The 19,443-nt window shown below is 46.2% G+C and overlaps 9 non-coding genes across 9 annotated transcripts; all 9 read left to right on the top strand.

The window, feature by feature from the left end:
- The first annotated feature begins 4,730 nt into the window (after positions 1 to 4,730).
- On the top strand, positions 4,731 to 4,812 carry TRNAS-AGA (transfer RNA serine (anticodon AGA)). Its single transcript has one exon. It is a non-coding gene; the product is annotated as a tRNA-Ser (tRNA).
- A 73-nt stretch (positions 4,813 to 4,885) lies between these two features.
- Positions 4,886 to 4,967, top strand: TRNAS-AGA (transfer RNA serine (anticodon AGA)). The gene has a single exon. It is a non-coding gene; the product is annotated as a tRNA-Ser (tRNA).
- A 76-nt stretch (positions 4,968 to 5,043) lies between these two features.
- TRNAS-AGA (transfer RNA serine (anticodon AGA)) lies at positions 5,044 to 5,125 on the top strand. The gene has a single exon. It is a non-coding gene; the product is annotated as a tRNA-Ser (tRNA).
- Positions 5,126 to 5,201: 76 nt separating this feature from the next.
- TRNAS-AGA (transfer RNA serine (anticodon AGA)) lies at positions 5,202 to 5,283 on the top strand. The gene has a single exon. It is a non-coding gene; the product is annotated as a tRNA-Ser (tRNA).
- A 76-nt stretch (positions 5,284 to 5,359) lies between these two features.
- Positions 5,360 to 5,441, top strand: TRNAS-AGA (transfer RNA serine (anticodon AGA)). The gene has a single exon. It is a non-coding gene; the product is annotated as a tRNA-Ser (tRNA).
- Positions 5,442 to 5,517: 76 nt separating this feature from the next.
- On the top strand, positions 5,518 to 5,599 carry TRNAS-AGA (transfer RNA serine (anticodon AGA)). Its single transcript has one exon. It is a non-coding gene; the product is annotated as a tRNA-Ser (tRNA).
- Positions 5,600 to 5,675: 76 nt separating this feature from the next.
- On the top strand, positions 5,676 to 5,757 carry TRNAS-AGA (transfer RNA serine (anticodon AGA)). Its single transcript has one exon. It is a non-coding gene; the product is annotated as a tRNA-Ser (tRNA).
- A 5,009-nt stretch (positions 5,758 to 10,766) lies between these two features.
- Positions 10,767 to 10,848, top strand: TRNAS-AGA (transfer RNA serine (anticodon AGA)). Its single transcript has one exon. It is a non-coding gene; the product is annotated as a tRNA-Ser (tRNA).
- Positions 10,849 to 10,924: 76 nt separating this feature from the next.
- TRNAS-AGA (transfer RNA serine (anticodon AGA)) lies at positions 10,925 to 11,006 on the top strand. Its single transcript has one exon. It is a non-coding gene; the product is annotated as a tRNA-Ser (tRNA).
- The last annotated feature ends 8,437 nt before the right edge of the window (positions 11,007 to 19,443 follow it).

Raw genomic sequence — 19,443 nt, 5'->3', positions numbered from 1 at the left:
ATAAAAGCCAGGCCGTACCGGGTGGAGCACTTTCGAGACTCCCTCGCTCGTCTTTCACTTTTGCCCGAAGTGGTTGCCCTCGGGGCATATCAAATGAATCACGTATGGGCGGTAACGTTTAAAGGTGAAGAGGGGAAAGCGAAGATTTTGCAAGCCGAAGCTTTTGAAGTGAAAGAGCACCGATGCGTGGTCATTGACCCCTGCAACCAAGGCATCAGGCTAAAACTTTTCTGGCTGCTTCACGGCGTGCACGACGATGATGTGCGAGCGGCGTTGGCGGCTTATGGAAAAGTTACGGAAATTTCAAGAGACAAGTGGAGAGTGCAAGGGTGTGTCGACAAGGCTTCAACGACACGAACGGTCACGCTGAAGCTCAAAGTGGGCGTGACCATTGATGACCTGCCGCATCAGCTTCGGGTCGCCGAGGACGTCGCACTCGTCCACGTCCCAGGCAGAGCCCCGCTTTGCCTCCGGTGCCGCGGGAAAGGACATATACGTCGTGAGTGTCGTGTGCCGCGCTGCGGGCTGTGTCGCCGTTACGGCCATGACGAGTCCCAGTGTGTGCGCACGTATGCCAACGTTGCAGGCCCCGTGCCGAGTGAAGTGGCAGGCGAGCACTTGATGGACGCAGTGGACGCCGAGGAAGCGAGCAGTGGAAACACCGAGGAGGCACAACAGAACGAACACTCCTCTGAGAAGACCCCTGCCCCTAAAGAACAATGTGAATCAGAATTGATAGTTCCGTTGTCGAATGTCGCTGGGACCGAGTCACCCACGAAAGAAAACGGCAATGCCAGTGGTGCAAGCCCAGCTTCGTCTACGCAACACTGTGAGGAACAGGGAGGCACTGAAGCTGAGATGCCAGCTGCTTCTACCTTGCCTGTGAAGCGTGGACACGAAGACAGTGTCAACGACGGATCAACGCAAGGAGGAGCGGAAAACGGACAGCCTCCACTGAAGGCGGCCCCCCTTCGCCGGGCGTCCTTCAAGCCAAGGCCAAACGTGCCTCCAGACCGGAGAACTGTGTCACCTGTGCCTCCGCCATAGCGGGGGTACCCTTTCCGGTCGAGACGTTACAAGCCCGGTCCATGATCGGGAGGAGCGCTTGGAACAATGGACAGACTCGCCAAAACGGAAGGATGGTTAACCCATGCAACAGTTGAACCGCAATGCTGTCTGTCTGCAGAAGAGATGTGAGTGAAATGTTTCGCGATTTATAATTTCTTGAGATGGCGACCAATTTATCAACTAGCTTGCGCGTAGCCACGCTAAATGTGAGAGGGCTGTCAACGCGTCGGAGACAACAGCAGCTGAACCGCCTTCTGCTGGAAAATGAAATTGATGTGCTAGCAGTTCAAGAGAGCAAAATGGAAAGCGAACAACAAACAGATAAAATGGCTGAAATATATCGTTCTAGATATAGTGTTTGCGTTTGTCATGCGGTTGGAAGATCGGGGGGATGTGTCATTTTCATTCGAAATTGCATAGAGTGCGTACAGTCTGTGTTCTCGTGTGAGAGTGGTCGGCTTTTGATATGTGATTTCAGTTTTTCTGGATTGGACTGGAGAGTGATCTGTGTTTATGCGCCTACTAGAACGTCTGAGCGCGAAGAGTTTTTTCACTATATGAAATCCTTCCTAATACATGAGAGGCGTGTTCTCCTGCTTGGAGACTTCAACTGTGTCTGTAGACCGGAAGATAGAACAACAGACCGTGTCCTTCGTGACAAGAGCGCAGAGTTACTTATTGACATTGTTAATGAGGCAGAGCTTGAAGATGCTGGCTGTATACTGACGCATGAAGGCCAAGCAATGTTCACGCACTTTCAAGGTAGCTGTCATGCAAGGTTGGACCGAATATATGTTCCTATTGATTGTGTGCCCCTGTGCTCGGAATATCAAACACTTCCCATGAGCTTTAGTGACCACTCCCTCGTAATGATTACTCTAGGCATGAAAAGTAAGACAACAAAGTTCAATTGGGAGCTATGGAAATTTAATGAAAAGCTGCTACGGGATGAAGAGTTTATCACTAAAGTGAAAGAGTATATTACGCATCTGTTGCAAAATGACTCTAATTTTATACAAGCATGGGAGCAGTTTAAGTGCGAGATAAAGATAGCTGCTATTGACCGAGCATGCACTCTCCGACGTAAAGAAAGAGAACAAGAAAAAGAACTTCGAAGCACCCTTGAATACATGCTTAGCATGGAGAGCGTTAAGCCTGGCTTGTTCGCCCAAGATATAAAAAAGATAAAAACCAAACTTGAGGTGATAGACGAAGAGAAGTATCGCGGTGCGGTGATAAGGGCACGCAGCGAAAAATTGTGGCTCGGAGAGACGCCCACGAAAAGGGCACTTAGTGATGAAAAACGGTACGCAGTGTCAAAAGAGATAAAAGAAATCTGCTATCAGAACGTAGTTACCTCGGAAAAGAAAACGATTGAACGGGCGTTTGTAGAATTTTACAGGGAGTTGTTTAGCCTCAAAACACCGGACATTGAACGCTTCAGAAAAGACTTTCTGTCGCTGATGCCAAGAGTGGAAGACGAAGTTGCGCAGACACTTGAAGCAAGTATTACTTCCGAGGAAATTGAGGCCGTTATCGGGGAATTAAATTCCAATAAGTCACCCGGACCAGATGGTCTTGGTGCTGCCATATACAAGGCCTTTCCAACAGAAATGGCTGTTTTACTGGAAAGAGTTATTAGTGAATGCTACGAAAAGAACGTACCTCCTCCGTCTTTTCGAATGTCACACGTTGTACTAATCCCGAAAACAGATGACCCAGTTAAGCTTCAGTCTGTAGCGTCTTACCGTCCTATAAGTCTAACGAATGTTGACTATAAAATTTACATGAAAGTATTAGGGCGACGACTCCAACGCGTAATTACTTCTCTTGTAGGCCCACATCAGACATGCGGTATAAAAGGAAGGACCATTTTTACTAATATACACGCAGCAAGGAGTGTTCTCGAATGTTGTGACGCGATGCATGACCACGTAGCCATGATGCAATTAGACCTCCACAAAGCATTTGACAAAGTGGTACATGAAATTTTGTTCTCTGTTTTAGAGTATGTCAATGCTGGTTCCGTGATCACAAATGGCGTGAAAATGGTTTACGAGTGCTGTTCAGCGAGACTGGTCGTGAATAAGCATTTAACCGATCGTATACCTGTCCAGTCGTCAGTAAGGCAGGGCTGTCCTCTGTCTCCCCTTTTGTTTGCGCTTTATCTGGAGCCTTTCTGTTTAAGATTGCTTACAAGGCCAAACATACGCGGTTATAGATTTTTTCAAAGTGAAGTTCGGGTTTTGGCATACGCGGACGATATTGCGGTTTTTTGTACAGACCATGAGAGCGTGCAAGAAGTTGTAAAAGAAGCCACTGCTTTTTGCACTGCAAGTGGAAGTGAAATTAGTTGGGCAAAGTGTTTAGGATTCTGGCACGGAAACTGGCAATACGCGCCTGAACTGTTCTCCAGTATGCAATGGACAATAACGCCAGGAAATTACCTTGGTGTGCCACTAAAGCATTACCGTGAAAGTAAGGAATGTTGGGCCGGTAAAGTTGAGCAAGTGAAAACCCAAACAAACAAATGGGGAGGACATAACTTTTCTATGTTCGCAAGAGCTACCGTTTGCAATATGTTCCTAGTTGCAAAACTTTTTTACATGCTGCAAGTGTTATCTATGTCAAGAATCTCTGTTCAAAAACTGCATAGGGTATTTGCCACGTTTGTGTGGGCTTCAACATGGGAGCGTACCAGTCGATGTAATTTGTTTCATACGGTGCATAACGGTGGACTGGGCTTGTCACATTTATACTTAAAGCAGATTGTAACAAGGTTCTTTTTTTTGCGCGAACAAAGCGATGTTTTTCTTAGAACGGTAATCCAAGTGCGATTGCGTGATTCACTGCCGGAATATGTAGTTTCGACTATGTCTACAGGGACAACGGCTCTAAGTGCTTTTCTTCGCGAAGTTGTCGCGTCCTTCCAAATTGTGAAGGCGAGATTTTCAAATGAGTATATGTGTACTGTTACGCGAAAACGGCTGTACAAAGATTTATTGGAAACCTTTCTACCTGTGCCTCTTTATCGCGCTCTATATGCTTTGGGTCCGGAGCGGGACGTGTTGAAGAGAGTGAAAAGAATGCCCATCAGATCGTCCGCTAAATCCTTCTTTTTTCAATTGCATACCGGCACTCTTCCGGTGAAGCCCTGGCTGGAAAGCAAAGGCCTTTTCGTGCCTTGGTCTACTGACTGTTTAATTTGCAAAAAGCTGGAAACCATAGAGCATATTTTCCTTGATTGTCACGATGCGGTTTTTTTGTGGGACGTGCTACAGCGCACTATTAAAAAGGACTTACCAATAACGCCGTTTGGCATACGCTACCTTCCATGCGCCCAGCCAGGAGAAGTGCCCAGTGATTTATTGATGGTCTTGTGTATGCACAGCATATGGAGAACGCGGATGGATGTTCGCCATGAGCATGTTGTCGTACACCCAGCCCATCAATACTTTGTTGAAAGTGTAATGTACACGCGTGATGTTTTCGGAGGGCAATCCGAACCCCCGGAATGGCTGCCAGTCTTGGACAAGCTCATGTCACCTTATCCATTCTATCACAAGAAACCTGTAAGAAAGTGACTTGTGTTTTTAATTCCATGCGACTTTTCATCGTTCTTTGTAGGTGCCAAGTCGGTAATAAAGAAAAAAAAAAAAAAGGCAGTCGTCGCCGAGTGGTTAAGGCGATGGACTAGAAATCCATTGGGGTCTCCCCGCACAGGTTCGAATCCTGTCGACTGCGCAAGCGCATTCTTTTGTTTAGTTTTAGTCCTTTTGCATCGATTTAGAGATGCTCATTAATGTCCTCTCACGTGGCAGTCGTGGCCGAGTGGTTAAGGCGATGGACTAGAAATCCATTGGGGTCTCCCCGCACAGGTTCGAATCCTGTCGACTGCGCAAGCGCAATCTTTAGTTTAGTTTTAGTCCTTTTGCATCGATTTAGAGGAGATGCTCATTGATCCCCTCTCACGTGGCAGTCGTGGCCGAGTGGTTAAGGCGATGGACTAGAAATCCATTGGGGTCTCCCCGCACAGGTTCGAATCCTGTCGACTGCGCAAGCGCATTCTTTTGTTTAGTTTTAGTCCTTTTGCATCGATTTAGAGGAGATGCTCATTGATCCCCTCTCACGTGGCAGTCGTGGCCGAGTGGTTAAGGCGATGGACTAGAAATCCATTGGGGTCTCCCCGCACAGGTTCGAATCCTGTCGACTGCGCAAGCGCATTCTTTTGTTTAGTTTTAGTCCTTTTGCATCGATTTAGAGGAGATGCTCATTAATGCCCTCTCACGTGGCAGTCGTGGCCGAGTGGTTAAGGCGATGGACTAGAAATCCATTGGGGTCTCCCCGCACAGGTTGGAATCCTGTCGACTGCGCAAGCGCATTCTTTTGTTTAGTTTTAGTCCTTTTGCATCGATTTAGAGGAGATGCTCATTAATGCCCTCTCACGTGGCAGTCGTGGCCGAGTGGTTAAGGCGATGGACTAGAAATCCATTGGGGTCTCCCCGCACAGGTTCGAATCCTGTCGACTGCGCAAGCGCATTCTTTTGTTTAGTTTTAGTCCTTTTGCATCGATTTAGAGGAGATGCTCATTAATGCCCTCTCACGTGGCAGTCGTGGCCGAGCGGTTAAGGCGATGGACTAGAAATCCATTGGGGTCTCCCCGCACAGGTTCGAATCCTGTCGACTGCGCAAGCGCATTCTTTTGTTTAGTTTTAGTCCTTTTGCATCGATTTAGAGATGTTCATTAATGTCCTCTCACGTGGCAGTCGTGGCCGAGTCATTCTACTTCCGGCCATCGGCGTGTACGGACGCAGAATGATGAGCTCCGGCGGAGCGGCGATTGCGGCCCAGGCTGGCCGCGGTAACAGGCTTGAGGAAAACGACGACAAGGAATATCAGATTATTTTGCCGCATCTGCCCACCGGACGTGTTGTTTTCAACACAGTTTTTTTGCACGGTGACGTACGAGTGCGACCCTTCAGGGTTGAAGATTTCCGGGACGCCCTGGCCAAGATTGATACGCTCCCAGACGTGGTGGCCTTGGGGGCTTACCAAATAAACCATGTCTGGGCGGTGACTTTGAACAGCACGGAAGCAACCAAGCGGCTGCTAGCATTCAAGGAGCTTCAAGTGAAAGGTCGACGGTGTATCGTCATTGACCCCGAGGACCAACAGGTGAAGCTACGGCTCCACTGGATGTTACACGGCGTGGCGGATGAGGATATCCGAACAGCTTTTGCGGCGTTCGGTGAGGTGACGGAAGTGACCCGTGAGCGGTGGCGAGTCCAGGGAGTGCACGAAAAGGGCTCAACAACGAGAACCGTGCTTCTGAAGTTGAAGCCTGGGATGAAGATAGAAGATCTGCCTCACCAGATAAGAGTAGCAGGGGAGTTGGCCCTTGTTGTGGTGCCTGGGCGGCCCATGCAGTGCCTGCGCTGCCGCGGGACCGGTCATGTGCGCCGGGAATGTAAGATTCCGCGGTGTGCGACGTGTAAGCGGTTTGGCCACTCGGAGGAAGACTGCGTACGAACGTATGCAGTGGCTACTGCACCAACAGCGAGGGCGGACATGACGGAACACCGAATGGACGTCGCAGAGACGGAGGAGGCCGCAAAAGGGGTCGGAGAGGATGAGAGGATGGCAGCAACGACAGGCATGTTAGTGCCCCCGGGGGGTGGCGACGAGATGCTCGGTGGACCAGACAGGGAAGTGGCACTGCCAAGCAACGGACCGTCGGAGAAAGAAACGGTGAGCGATGCCGAGAGCTCAAAAATTGAACTTCCGGAGTCAGCGGGCAGACGGGGGACCCTCGAAGGGAGCAGCGGCCGAGCGACCAACGTCCAGGGCCCTGCGAAGCGTGCCCACGACGGGAGCGCCAGTGAGACGAATGAGGCAGAGGCAGCTAGCAACGACGAGCCGCCGATAAAAACGCCAATAGGGAGGAGGGCGACCTTCAAACCAAGACCGAATGTCTCGACGGACAGGAGAGCTGCCGAAAAGCCGCCCCTGTCACTAGGTCGGCCAGTCCAACCTCATGGCTCGGGCGACAACGAAAGCGTCTAGCGCCATGCTAGACGTGAAAGGTAAGCACCATGCTCTTGGCCTCTTTTCACTCTAACAAAATGGCTTATGTACTGTCACTAAAGATTGCGACCCTTAACGTGAGAGGTCTAGCAGCAAAAAGGAAGCAGAGCCAGGTCCTGCGCCTTTTAAATGAAAATGACGTCGATATACTTGGAGTTCAAGAGACAAAAGTCGAGGGTGAACAAGAGACCGAGAGCATGGTGCAACGTTTCACGTCGCGGTTTTACGCAGTTGTCAGCCATGCAGTCGGTACTTCTGCTGGATGCGTCCTGCTTGTGAAGAAGTTGCCGGGTCTTGTAGTGCAGTCGCATGCTTCTTTTCCGTCGGGTCGGGGTGTGGTCCTCGATTTTAGTTTTTGCTCGGCTGAGTGGCGTGCTGTTTGTATATATGCACCTACGGTAGTTGATGAGAGGGCTGCTTTGTTTGATTTTGTTGAAGGGTATTTAAACACGGATAAGCAACTTGTCTTTCTGGGGGATTTCAATTGTGTACTGAGCTCCGGTGACAAAACTAGCCTTCGTACATTTAGGGATCGTAGCACAGAGGTGCTTTCGCGCTTGATTGACGAGTTTGCACTGGAAGACGTTGCAGAGTGTCTCACGAGCGAGCGACGGGTTCAGTATACGCATTTTCAGGGTGCTAGCCACGCCCGCCTTGACAGAATTTATGTGGCCGCAGAACTGGCTCCAAAATGCCAGGATTATTATGTTTTGGCGGTAACGTACTCAGATCACTGCATGGTTCAGTGTACAATTGGACCAAGAAAGGGAGGTAGCGGTTTTAATTGGGAATTGTGGAAGTTAAATAATAAACTGCTGAATGACGAGCAATTCACCAGACTAGTAGAAGAAGAAATTGGTAATATTTGTCAGGAGGACACCCACGAACTGGGTCAAGAATGGGAACTGTGTAAGCAACAAATTAAAATCAAAGCTATAGAAAAGGCCAGCTGCATACGGTTTCAAGAAAAACAAAATGAAATGCATTTAAGATCTTTGCTAGATAAATTGTTAGCCCTGGAGTGTAACACGCCAGGGTTATACATGGACGACGTTAGAAAAATAAAACAAAGACTTCAACTGAATGACGAAGACCGTTATCGCGGAGCACTGGTGCGTGCGAGAGCGGAAAAATTGGCCATGGATGAGACGCCGACAAAAAGATCGTTGGGAATAGAAAAAGCAAATGCAAGGCGAAATCACGTGGCAGAAGTAGATTGGGCAGGACGCACAGAAACCGATAACGAAGGAATCGCGGAAGCTTTCCGGGAGTATTATGAAGAGCTATTTTCGTCCCGAGAGGTTAATTTGGACCGTTTTAAAGAATCCTTTCTTGACGCGATGCCAAAAATTGATGACGAACAAAAAGAAAGACTGGAGCGGCCAATAAGCGAAAAAGAAGTGCAGCAGGCAATAGAAAATTTAAACCCTGGGAAATCACCCGGGCCTGATGGCCTGAGTGCGGCTTTTTATAAAGCGTTCAAGCAACAGCTATCTCCTTTGTTGTGTGCCTTATTTAATGAAGCGTATGAGCTGAAGGCACTGCCTGCGTCTTTCGGATCGTCGCACACAGTACTTATTCCGAAAACTGACCAACCAGATAAGCTTAGGCAGTTGTCGTCTTACAGGCCCATTGCTCTGACAAACGTTGATTACAAGATTTATATGAAAGTGCTTGCTGGCAGACTACAAACGGTTATATGCGAACTAGTGGGCCCTCACCAAACGTGCGGTATCAAAGGGCGATCCATCTTTCAGAACATTCACAAAGCGAGAAGTGTGCTCGAATGCTGCGATGCAACTCATGCGTGTGTTGCTTTACTGCAGTTGGACTTGGAGAAAGCTTTTGATTGTGTGGCGCATGCTATTCTGTTCAGTATATTAGACCATGTTAATGTCGGCTCTGTTATTCGAGAGGGAGTGGCCTTGGCGTACCGTAACTGCACTACGAGATTAATTGTCAATAAGTCACTGGGGGCCCCCATCAACGTACGACGTTCGGTGCGCCAAGGTTGCCCCCTCAGCCCTCTTTTGTTCGGCATTTATATAGAAACATTGTGTTTAAGCATCCTACAAAACAATGACATTGATGGTTTTCGACTGCAGGAGTCAGAAGTCAAATTGCTGGCTTACGCAGACGACGTTGCGGTTTTTTGTGTGAATAAGGAGAGTATAAAGAGGACAGTGGAGGTGGTAAAACATTTTAGCAAAGTCACAGGGAGTAAAGTTAACTGGGGTAAGTGCCTGGGATTTTGGCACGGAGACTGGCAGCTGACCCCCGACACTTTCGCTAATGTGTCGTGGGTTACAACGCCTGCAAAGTACTTGGGTGTGCCCTTGGAATTTTACAAGGAAAGCGAGCCTTACTGGCTAGAGCAGGTCAGAGAAACCCGTGAAAAAGCGGATAAATGGAAAAGCGCTCAATTATCAATATTTGCAAGAGCCGCAGTTTGCAACCTGTTTTTAATTAGTAAGTTATGGTATGTAATGCAAGTGTTGCATTGCTCCCGTGTAAATGTGCAAAAATTGCATCGAGTTTTTGCGGTGTTTGTTTGGGCCTCGAGTTGGGAGAGGTGCAGTCGGACAAATTTGTTCCGGCAGGTGAAGCATGGAGGGCTTGGTCTGGGTCATTTGTTTGTGCGACAGATTGTCAACCGGTTTATGTTTTTTAGGGATGCCAGTGATCCATTCCTGCGCACAGTGTGTCAACAAAGACTTGGTCGAGCGTTGCCTGATTTCGTAGTTTATACGCAATGTATGCCGGGATCTCTTTTTGGATTCTTTAGGGAAATTGTTTTGAGCGTGAAATTCTTAAGCGCACGTTTTTCGAAAGAGTATTTAAGTAATGTTAACAGGAGAACATTATACAAGGATGTTTGTGAAGTGGTGTTCCCGGTGCCCTTGTACCGAGCTTTATACTATGGAGGCACAGGAAGTAATGTATTAAAACGCGTAAAGAAAATGCAAGTTGCTACGGGAGCTAAAACTTTTTTCTTTATGCTACATACCGGTACTTTGAGTGTAAAATCATTTATGGAGGAAAAGGGTATTTTCCTACCGTGGGGGGCCCAATGTCTCATCTGCAAACAGCCAGAGACAATAGATCACGTGTTTTTGCATTGCTGGGAGGGGGTATATTTGTGGGATGTTCTGCAAAGGACAATTAAAAAACAGTTGCCACTTGATTCCCATGGCATTAGGTATTTGCCATTGGATAACCACGATGATATGCCGTTAGACCAGGTTATGTTAATGTGCCTCCACAGTATATGGCGCGCACGAATGGCTGGTTATCACTGCGATCCAGATGCACGGCCAGCCCGCATGTATTTCCGTGAAAGTGTGCAGCGATGGCTCGACGTGCTTAAATTGCAACCATGTGCTCCTGAGTGGCTGTCAAAGCTGGAACCTTTGACGGTGCTCAAGGAATTTTAAAATGACAATGCCTGCCCCTCAGTGGGGGATAGGCAACGCGAACTAGCTTTGTGTACATATATTATTCCTTTGTTCCTGTTGTTTTTGTTTTCCAGTGCGTTGTATTTGTGTCAAAGTCAGGCAATAAAGAAAAAAAAAAAAAAAAAAAAAAAAAAAAAAAAAAAAAAAAAAAAAAAAAAAGCAGTCGTGGCCGAGTGGTTAAGGCGATGGACTAGAAATCCATTGGGGTCTCCCCGCACAGGTTCGAATCCTGTCGACTGCGCAAGCGCATTCTTTTGTTTAGTTTTAGTCCTTTTGCATCGATTTAGAGGAGATGCTCATTAATGCCCTCTCACGTGGCAGTCGTGGCCGAGTGGTTAAGGCGATGGACTAGAAATCCATTGGGGTCTCCCCGCACAGGTTGGAATCCTGTCGACTGCGCAAGCGCATTCTTTTGTTTAATTTGTTTAATAGATGCATGATGATTTGTTTTTGGTGCTACGAATGCATGAATGTTAACTGAGACGTGGTACGCTAATGACAGCAATTATTTTGAGCTAAGTAACGGCAACTGTTATTTTCTGCATCTTAAAACTAGCACGGCGTGGGTACAGCGCGAGTAAAAGTAGTACGGCGTGTTGTACAGGACTATCGTACAGGACTATAGCACCACTACTGACGTCTGTAAAAAATATTTTCATTTAAAAAGGACACTAATACATTTTCTGTAATATACAGACCTCTAAACGTAGCATTTATGCGTCCTTGCATTCCTCTTATTGCTTATTCTGTTACACACGCAAACTGTAGTGAGTGGTGCCTAAGAATAGGCGGCGATTTAAACATTGACATTTTGGAGATCACAGAACCACATAAGAAGTTTTTACTTGTTTTGCAGTTCAATGGTTTTCGGAATGTTATCGCCACCTTAACCAGAGTGACGCTTTCAACATAGTCAATATTACATCTGTTCCTTAGAAATTCCTCTGTTGAAAACGTAAAGAATCATAAGTTCTGGCGTCAGTGACCACATGCCCATTTTTTTTTTTTTTTTTATGATGAAGCGACAGAATAACTTGAACTGCGAACTAAATAAAGGTACGTACCACTGTTATTTAGAAAACTTCCGACGTAAATATATCCAGAGAAACTACACTGAAATTATTACAATTGTGGGTTCTAATGAATCATATAACAAGTTTATAGTAATTTTAAGCAACACTGTCTTGCATGCTTCCTGCTAAAAACACATCGTAGGTACAAGCAGTCCCGAAAGCCATGAGTAAACCACAACTAGGCTTATCGCCGAAAAAAAATCAGTCTTTTGAGCTGCATTTCTTAACGCCGACAAAATAAGAGAATTCAAGTCTTTTCGTATTAAATAAAATGAAGCTATAAAAACATCTACATGAGCACGAGCATTACGCGTGCTTCTTTGATAGCCATTGCCTGCAATGCATTAGCTTGGTTTAAAATGATATTATTAAGTTACCGGACACGAATGTACAGGGTAACCCAAATCAAAACCTCGTAATTATAGGCAATGTCGAAATAAGTGAAACAGAAGATATTTTTTTTTTTTCTAAAGAAAAGTGCACTTGTGAAGAAATAAACTGAGCAAGTGATTTTCGACATGCGAATCTCAGGATCACAACCATAGCAATAAAGGGGCACATATAAACCATGAGAAATGAAAACTTTGACCGTCTAGAATCATTTGGACCGATGCACGTACAAATAACAAAAAAAAAAAAAGAGGTGAAGAGATCTGGGTTATAACATGGGGACAATGTAAGCTATTTCGGTGTACTTCTGGCAGAGCAGAACCACGCGGAAACCGTGAGAACTCGCAAGTGTAGCCGAAATTCGCCAGACGCGCTGTGGATGTTGTGTGACGGCAGCCGGAAAGACAGGCGTGCTGGCTACAGCAACACCGATAGTAAAGTCTGGCAACAGTTAAAGTTATGCCAACCGGAACGCAACCCAGGAATGACAAAGACTAAACGAATAGCGAATCAGACAGCGTTAGACTATGTGATCCCGCTCGCAGGGATACGCATAGAAATGGTAGTTGAGAACCGAGGAGGCCAATAGCCAAAGAAAAACTCGAACACAGAGAAAAGAACTAGAATTACGAAACAAGCAAACAGACATTCGAGGCCTTCAATGGCCACACCGCGAAACACGAAACTTGCAAAAGGAACACAAACACACAATTACGTCTGCCGCACATTAGAAATGAGCGTGCCTCTCGATGCATCCACTAAATCATCAGAAGCGGCCGATGTACAAAAAGTGAGAAACACACTCACCGCAGCTCGGTATAGCTCGGTGTGCGTCGTTCTCTCGGATACCATCTCACCCTGCCGAGCCAGAATCCTCCGATAGCCCGATTCTCGAGCTACATCCGGTCGAGGCATAAATTCCGCGTGTGGTTGCCCGCGCAAAAGTAATTCAGTCACCGAGTGTCGGATATCTAGGTAGTGAAATGGTTCAGTCAAGCTGCTCATACGGAGGTGAGTATACGGAGGTGCCCACACGTGCACGTATTTTTTTAGTGCAGAATTACGTCCTTGGGCTTGCGCGGCGGACCCGTCTGCGCAGTAGCTCACAGATTTACCAAAAAGCTTGGTTGTAAGCGCGCACGATACTTCGCCAGCTATGGCCGTGTATGTTAATCCGTTCTGTCGAAGTGGGTTTAGTAGGAAGACATCGGAAGCAAGCAATTTTAGAACCAGAGGCAAATGAAGACGAGTCACAAATGGTAGGCAGGAATCCTGGTCCAGGATTAAGCGACAATATTTGTTGCCGAATTTGTTGGCATTAGACGGGCCTGAACAGTACTTCTAGATAAGCTAAAGCATTTCTGCAGCAGTTTCACCGAGCGTTGCATCTGCAAAAGTTCTTAAGTTCCTACTCGCCCTCTGACGGCGACTTCTCAGTTATATGCATGCAACGCACCCTCATACGTGTACCCAATTATACGTCAGAAAATAACCTAACCGTCCAGCTCTAGGCTTATCTCGAAGCCCATAAGTGTACTGGATGTGTAATCCAGAGACAGCTGCTCTATGCGAGCGTGTCACCTCCGTGAGAGCGAGTCAGGCATACTGTGCCAGCCCGCATCTCAGCGTATCTCAGGTTTCCCGCCGCTGTGTACCATGTGTACCGCTTTCACACGTGTGTTGCGGGGCGCACCCTTTCGCGGTCCTGGTACCAAAGTGTCGGTTGGTCATCATACCTCGTGGCAGTGGCATCACTAGCGCGGTGCTGGACCTGAACGGCTGCAGCGCTCGGAAAGAGGGGACAGCTTGGGAGTCAGGGAAGGTGGGCAGTGCGGGGATAAATGGGAACGTCAAAATGCGTATTCAGTGTGAAAAGAGAAAGGAATGTAAGGTTCGGCGTGTCATTTTTTTATGTCTTATTGTGGAATTGTCCGCGAGTGGGACAGAAACACATACCTGTACGGAAATATACAACACCCTTCTAGCGTGTCTAGTGAACGACACGGGCATGGGAACTGTCGAGGGCGGCGGGTGTGTCAAATGCTCTCATAGCATTTTTAGCAGTATAAATCATCATCATCATCATCATCAGCCTGACTATACCCACTGCAGGGCGAAGACCTCTCCCATATTTCTCCACTTAACCCGGTTCTGTGCTAGCTGCATCCACTTGACCCCCGCGAACTTCTTAACCTCATCCGCCCACCTAACTTTCTGCCGCCCCCTGCTACGCTTTCCTTCTCTTGGAATCCAGTTTGTTACCCTAAGCGACCATCGGTTATCCTCTCTTCGCACTACATGTCCCTACCATGTCCATTTCTTCTTAATTTCCACTAGAATGTCAGCAACTTGAGTTATTTCTCTGACCCACTCTGCACGCTTCCTATCTCTTAATGTTACCCCTACCATTTTGCGTTCCGTAGCCCTCTGGGTTGTCCTCAACTTAAGCAGAACTTTCTTGGTTAGCCTCCACGTTTCAGCCCCATAGGTGAGTACAGGTAAGATGCAACTGTCGTATACTTTCCTCTTGAGGGATACCGGTAAGCTGCTAGTCATAATCTGCGAGTGCTTGCCAAATGCGCTCCATCCCAATCTTATTCTTCTTGTTATTTCCTTTTCATGGTCCGGATCTGCGGTTACTACCTGTCCTAAGTAGACATAATTGCCTACTACTTCCAGTACTTCGCAACCTAATGTAAACTGCTGTTCCTTCCCGAGGCTGTTGAACAGTACCTTAGTCTTCTGCATATTGATTTTCAAGCCTATCTTTCTACTTTTCCTGTCTAGGTCATCAATCATTATTTGCAGTTCATCCCCCGAGTTGCCTAGCAAGGCAATGTCATCAGCAAATCGCAGATTACTGAGGTATTGTCCATCTACCCTTATCCCTAACTGCTCCCATTCCAAGTCTCTGAATACTTCCTCTAAGCAAGCTGTGAATAGTACCGGGGAGATTGTGTCTCCTTGCCTAACACCTTTCTTTATGGGAATTTTGTTACTTTCTTTATGCAGAACTATGGTTGCTGTGCAGAAGATATATATATAGATATATATCTTCCAGCACCCCCTGATTTCGCAATGCCTGCATCACCGCCGATGTTTCAACTGAGCCAAATGCTTTTTCGTAATGAATGAATGCTATGTATAAGGGCTAGTTATATTCCGAGCATTTTTCTATCACCTGATTGATGGTATGGATATGATCGATAGTAGAGTACCGTTTCTGAAAACCTGCTTGATCCTTTGCTTGGTGGCAGTCTAAGGTTGTCCTGATTCTATTAGTGATTACCTTAGTAAATACCTTATACGTAACAGACAGTAAGCTGATTGGTCTGTAATTTTTAAGGTCCTTAGAGTCCCCTTTCTTATGAATGAGGATAATGTTTGCATTCTTCCATGGTTCCGGTACCGTCGATGACACCAGGCACTGCGTATACAGGGTGGTGAGTTTTTCTAGCACGATATCCCCCCCGTCCTTTAGCAAATCTGTAGTTATCTGATCCTCTCCAGCTGATTTCGCCCTTTTCATAGTTTCTGGTGCTTTCTTGACCTCGTCCTTCGTCACTGGTGGAACGTCTGACTGTTTTTCCCTGCTGCCAATCTCGTTACGGTCCTGACTACTTTGGCTGCTGTAGAGATCAGTCTCCTCGGCTACTTTGACTATCTTGTCCATATTGTCCATAATTCATCATAATATAACTAAAACTTGCAGTATAGCCGGTTGGTTAAATGTGTGTTGAATAGTTAAGTCGCAACCGTTAGTGTTGGCCTTCTTTAATGTGAGATTTGTAGACCAACCGTAAGCAATGACCATATCAATTTTCCGAATTTTGAAATTTCAAATTCTATCACTTAGTATAAAGAATGCGTTGGGCGTATTTTTCTTTCGAGCTCCAAAGAAAGCTAGCGAAAAAAAAAAAAAAAAAGACACGTGATGAGCGCATTCGCACGCCTCGACTTGGTGCTCTCGAACTTAGTTCGAGCGACCGAAAACAACTGCGGCCGTGGCTCTACGGCTCCATTGCAGCTACAGGACGATATGTCTGCGATGGTTTTTTTACTTTGGTCGTGTCTGAGCGCGACGAGCTCGCTGGATACCGCTGCAACGGGGCCGTCGTATCACGGCAGCAACTGATTTCGTTCACTGAAACCATGTTTGACAGCTGTACAATCGCTGAGTGCGAATGTGCTGGTCACGTTTCTTTCTTTCTTTCTTTCTTTCTTTCTTTCTTTCTTTCTTTCTTTCTTTCTTTCTTTCTTTCTTTCTTTCTTTCTTTCTTTCTTTCTTTCTTTCTTTCTTTCTTTCTTTCTTTTTGTATTTCGCGGGCTTTTTTTGGAGCTCAGAAAAAAAGATACACCTGTCGCTTTCTTTTCGTAAGTAATGGAATGAGGGTTTCTGACTGTACTCTCCAGCTTTGCAAATCACATTTATTGTCCAAAGTCAAAATTCAATCGTTTAAATTTTTTTCTAAATAACAAACTAGCAGCTGTATACAACAAGTATCGCTAGCCTATCCGAAGTATTTTATTTTTTAACCCTTGGCTCAAGTGCCTAGACACCCGGGATGTTTCACATAACTTGAACCAAGGATTAAAAAAGAAACGGTGCAGCGAAGCTTGGTGAAATCAACGGCATATAATTTTCCGTCATGTAGTGCTCATCAGGGTATTTTTACATACCGATCAGTTAGTTAATTAACTAAGATAGATTTTACAAAGTATTTATTCACTTTGGGGCCAGCCCAGCCGCGGTGGTGAGTACCCTGGTTCGATCCCGACCACAGGCGGCTGTGTTTCGATGGAGGCGAAACGAAGAGATGTCCGTGTGCTGTGCGATGTCAGTGCACGTTAAAGGCACCCAGGTTGTCGAAATTACTCCGTAACCCTCCACTACGGCACCTCTTTTTCTCTTTTCACTTTCGCTACCACCTTCCTCCCTTCCCTTACGGCTTGGTTCAGGTGTCTATAAAACAAGTGTGACAGATACTGCGCCTTTCCTTTCCTGTGAATCAGTTATCATCATTCGAGGCCAAGTGGGTTTCATCATGTTGTGGAGGGGGTTCCGAAACAACATATCTAGTTTTTTTCTATCAACATACAGCCTTGGTCAAAAGTCCATGAGGCCAAATAATTTTTGTCTCGGCCACAAAACTAAGCCATCACGGCGTAATTTAAGAGGAAAAGGCCATAAAATGCTATGAGACAGTTGCTCGGTGTGATAAGAAAACCTTTCCGTAGCATTTTAAATGTCATCTCGCCTTTAAAGATAGCGTTACGGCTCCATTTTGCGGCTGGGACGAAAACCCTTTGGCTTCAGGACTTTTGACCGATACTGTAGTTATGATTGGATTGCAAAACGTTTATTTCGTAAAAAAAAAAAAAAAAAAAAAAAAAAAAAAAAAAAGGCAGAATGCAGAGGATCCGTGCTAGGTAACTATCAGTCCACGGCTGACAGCGACCTGAGTATCCCATTCAATGACCCGGGTTTAAACTCCCAGGTCTGAGCTGACCAACACCCATTGCTCGAGAGTATGAACTTGTATTAGAGATTCCTGGAATGGCTCCTCTTTACAATTCCGCAATATGTGATCACAAGTGGCTATTTCACCACATAGTGTACATTCCGGTTCGTAATCACCGGGGTAGAATTTTGACAACAGGTAAGGAGTCATAAAGTAAATATGGCGCGGCCGTTTTTCCTGCATTGAAAGAAAGCCCGCGAAGTATTCAAAAAGATGTCACGTGTCTTCGTCCGCGCGTTATAATATGGCAGCGCTCCCAAAATGTTTGGACAAACGAAACAGTTTGTTAAGCTTACCGGTTTTCCTCTGTGACCAACCGACACCTACGACAAAATGTACGCAGTGACATATGCCCAAGTGAGCAGCCGCCGCTCATTTTACGGGCTGCACTATGACACAAGTAAATAATAAAATAAATCTAGCTTGCCTTGAATTAGGCGACTTGAGTGCTTTTGCTTCCTTTTTTTCGTCAGTGTAATATCTCGATAAAATCTCCTTCACAGATTGCTGTCGGTGGCCTTCCCATCGCTGCTGATCGGGGCTTTCTGTGCGCCGGCAAAATATGCTAACGGCGTTTTCATCTAGGTTATGCTGACAGTGGGCGTCCGTCGGCCCGTTAAAAATTCAAAACGCGTTTGGCAGCGCTGCAATGCGGTCGCGCAATACAGCAGTTTTGTGGTATTTATTCATATTTCGCGGGCTTTCTTTAAATGCAGAAAAGAATTATCACGTAGGAGGCAGGTTAATTTTAGAAACTGGGTCGATGCATGTAACCCACTGTACCACTTAATGAAGTGTACTTGGCCCTAAAGTGCATAATAAAGATTTTTCATAATTAATCTTAGTTAATTGCTTAATTTAGCGGAATATAAATATACCGCTGGAATCCGCTGGGGCGAGGTGGCCTCTTCCCTTCCACAGAACGGTTCAGAAGAATCTGATCTTCAAAAAACAATGCTGCCATAATTACAATCTGTCAACATGCAATCAAAAGGCATGTCACGGCTACGTGTGATTGTATTATTTAATCTACTTTCAAGCCTGTGCTTTTCTGGCATCGAGCCAATCTCTAACTGAAACGGTATACAGGTATAGTATTGCGCGTTCCAGGGTCGGCCCCACGCACACTCAAGGCTTTCTTCTGTGTCTTTCTCTTTCTCGGACTTGACGAATGTTTTAACAATGCACGACAAAGACACTGACAGGTGCGGTTCTCGCCTTGTCGGCACGTTCAATCTCACAGCTGGTCATCTTTGATGTACAGAAGTAAATAAGCAAAGCACGTCGAGTAATGTCCACCGCCGTTAAACTGTCGGCGTGATAAAAAAAAAATTGTTTGGTCTGGTTTGTGGGGTTTAACGTCCCAAAGCGACTCTTTTCGAGAGACCCAGGCTTCAGATTCGAGGAAAGCTGCAGAACATAACCTTATACTCGATTCTCGAGGTCTGCGTGGGCCGGTATCTATAGAATGGGCCCAACTCTACTCGCCGCCACTTCGGCCAAAAGCCGCCCACGGCCTGCGATCAATTTCTAATACCGGCCCGGCCCGGTGCTCACCCAGGTGGGCCCATGCAGGCCCGTTTAATTTTCACGACGGAACTTCACTCTTAGAAAAAGAAAACAGTGAAAAAATTTCACTTTTGTACAGTATGCTACAAATTAAGTTATCGGCTATATACGGAAATGAAAGAGAAATTACTGCTGGTTTCTGAATCATTCTCATTGTGCGGTGGCAGTGTTCTTTTAGGTGACTTATAGATCACACGGGATGTCCTGTAGTCGTCGGCATTTCTATCGGGTCAAGTTTTCGAACTCAGTGGAATCGTCCATAGCCTCCTGGTCAGATAAGTG

Source organism: Amblyomma maculatum, chromosome 1 (assembly GCF_055883805.1).
Source record: "Amblyomma maculatum isolate TAMU_Amacu chromosome 1, ASM5588380v1, whole genome shotgun sequence".
Classification (NCBI taxonomy): Eukaryota; Metazoa; Arthropoda; class Arachnida; order Ixodida; family Ixodidae; genus Amblyomma; species Amblyomma maculatum.
The sequence above is the reverse complement of the archived record's forward strand: the minus strand, read 5'-3'. Positions and strand labels throughout refer to the sequence as shown.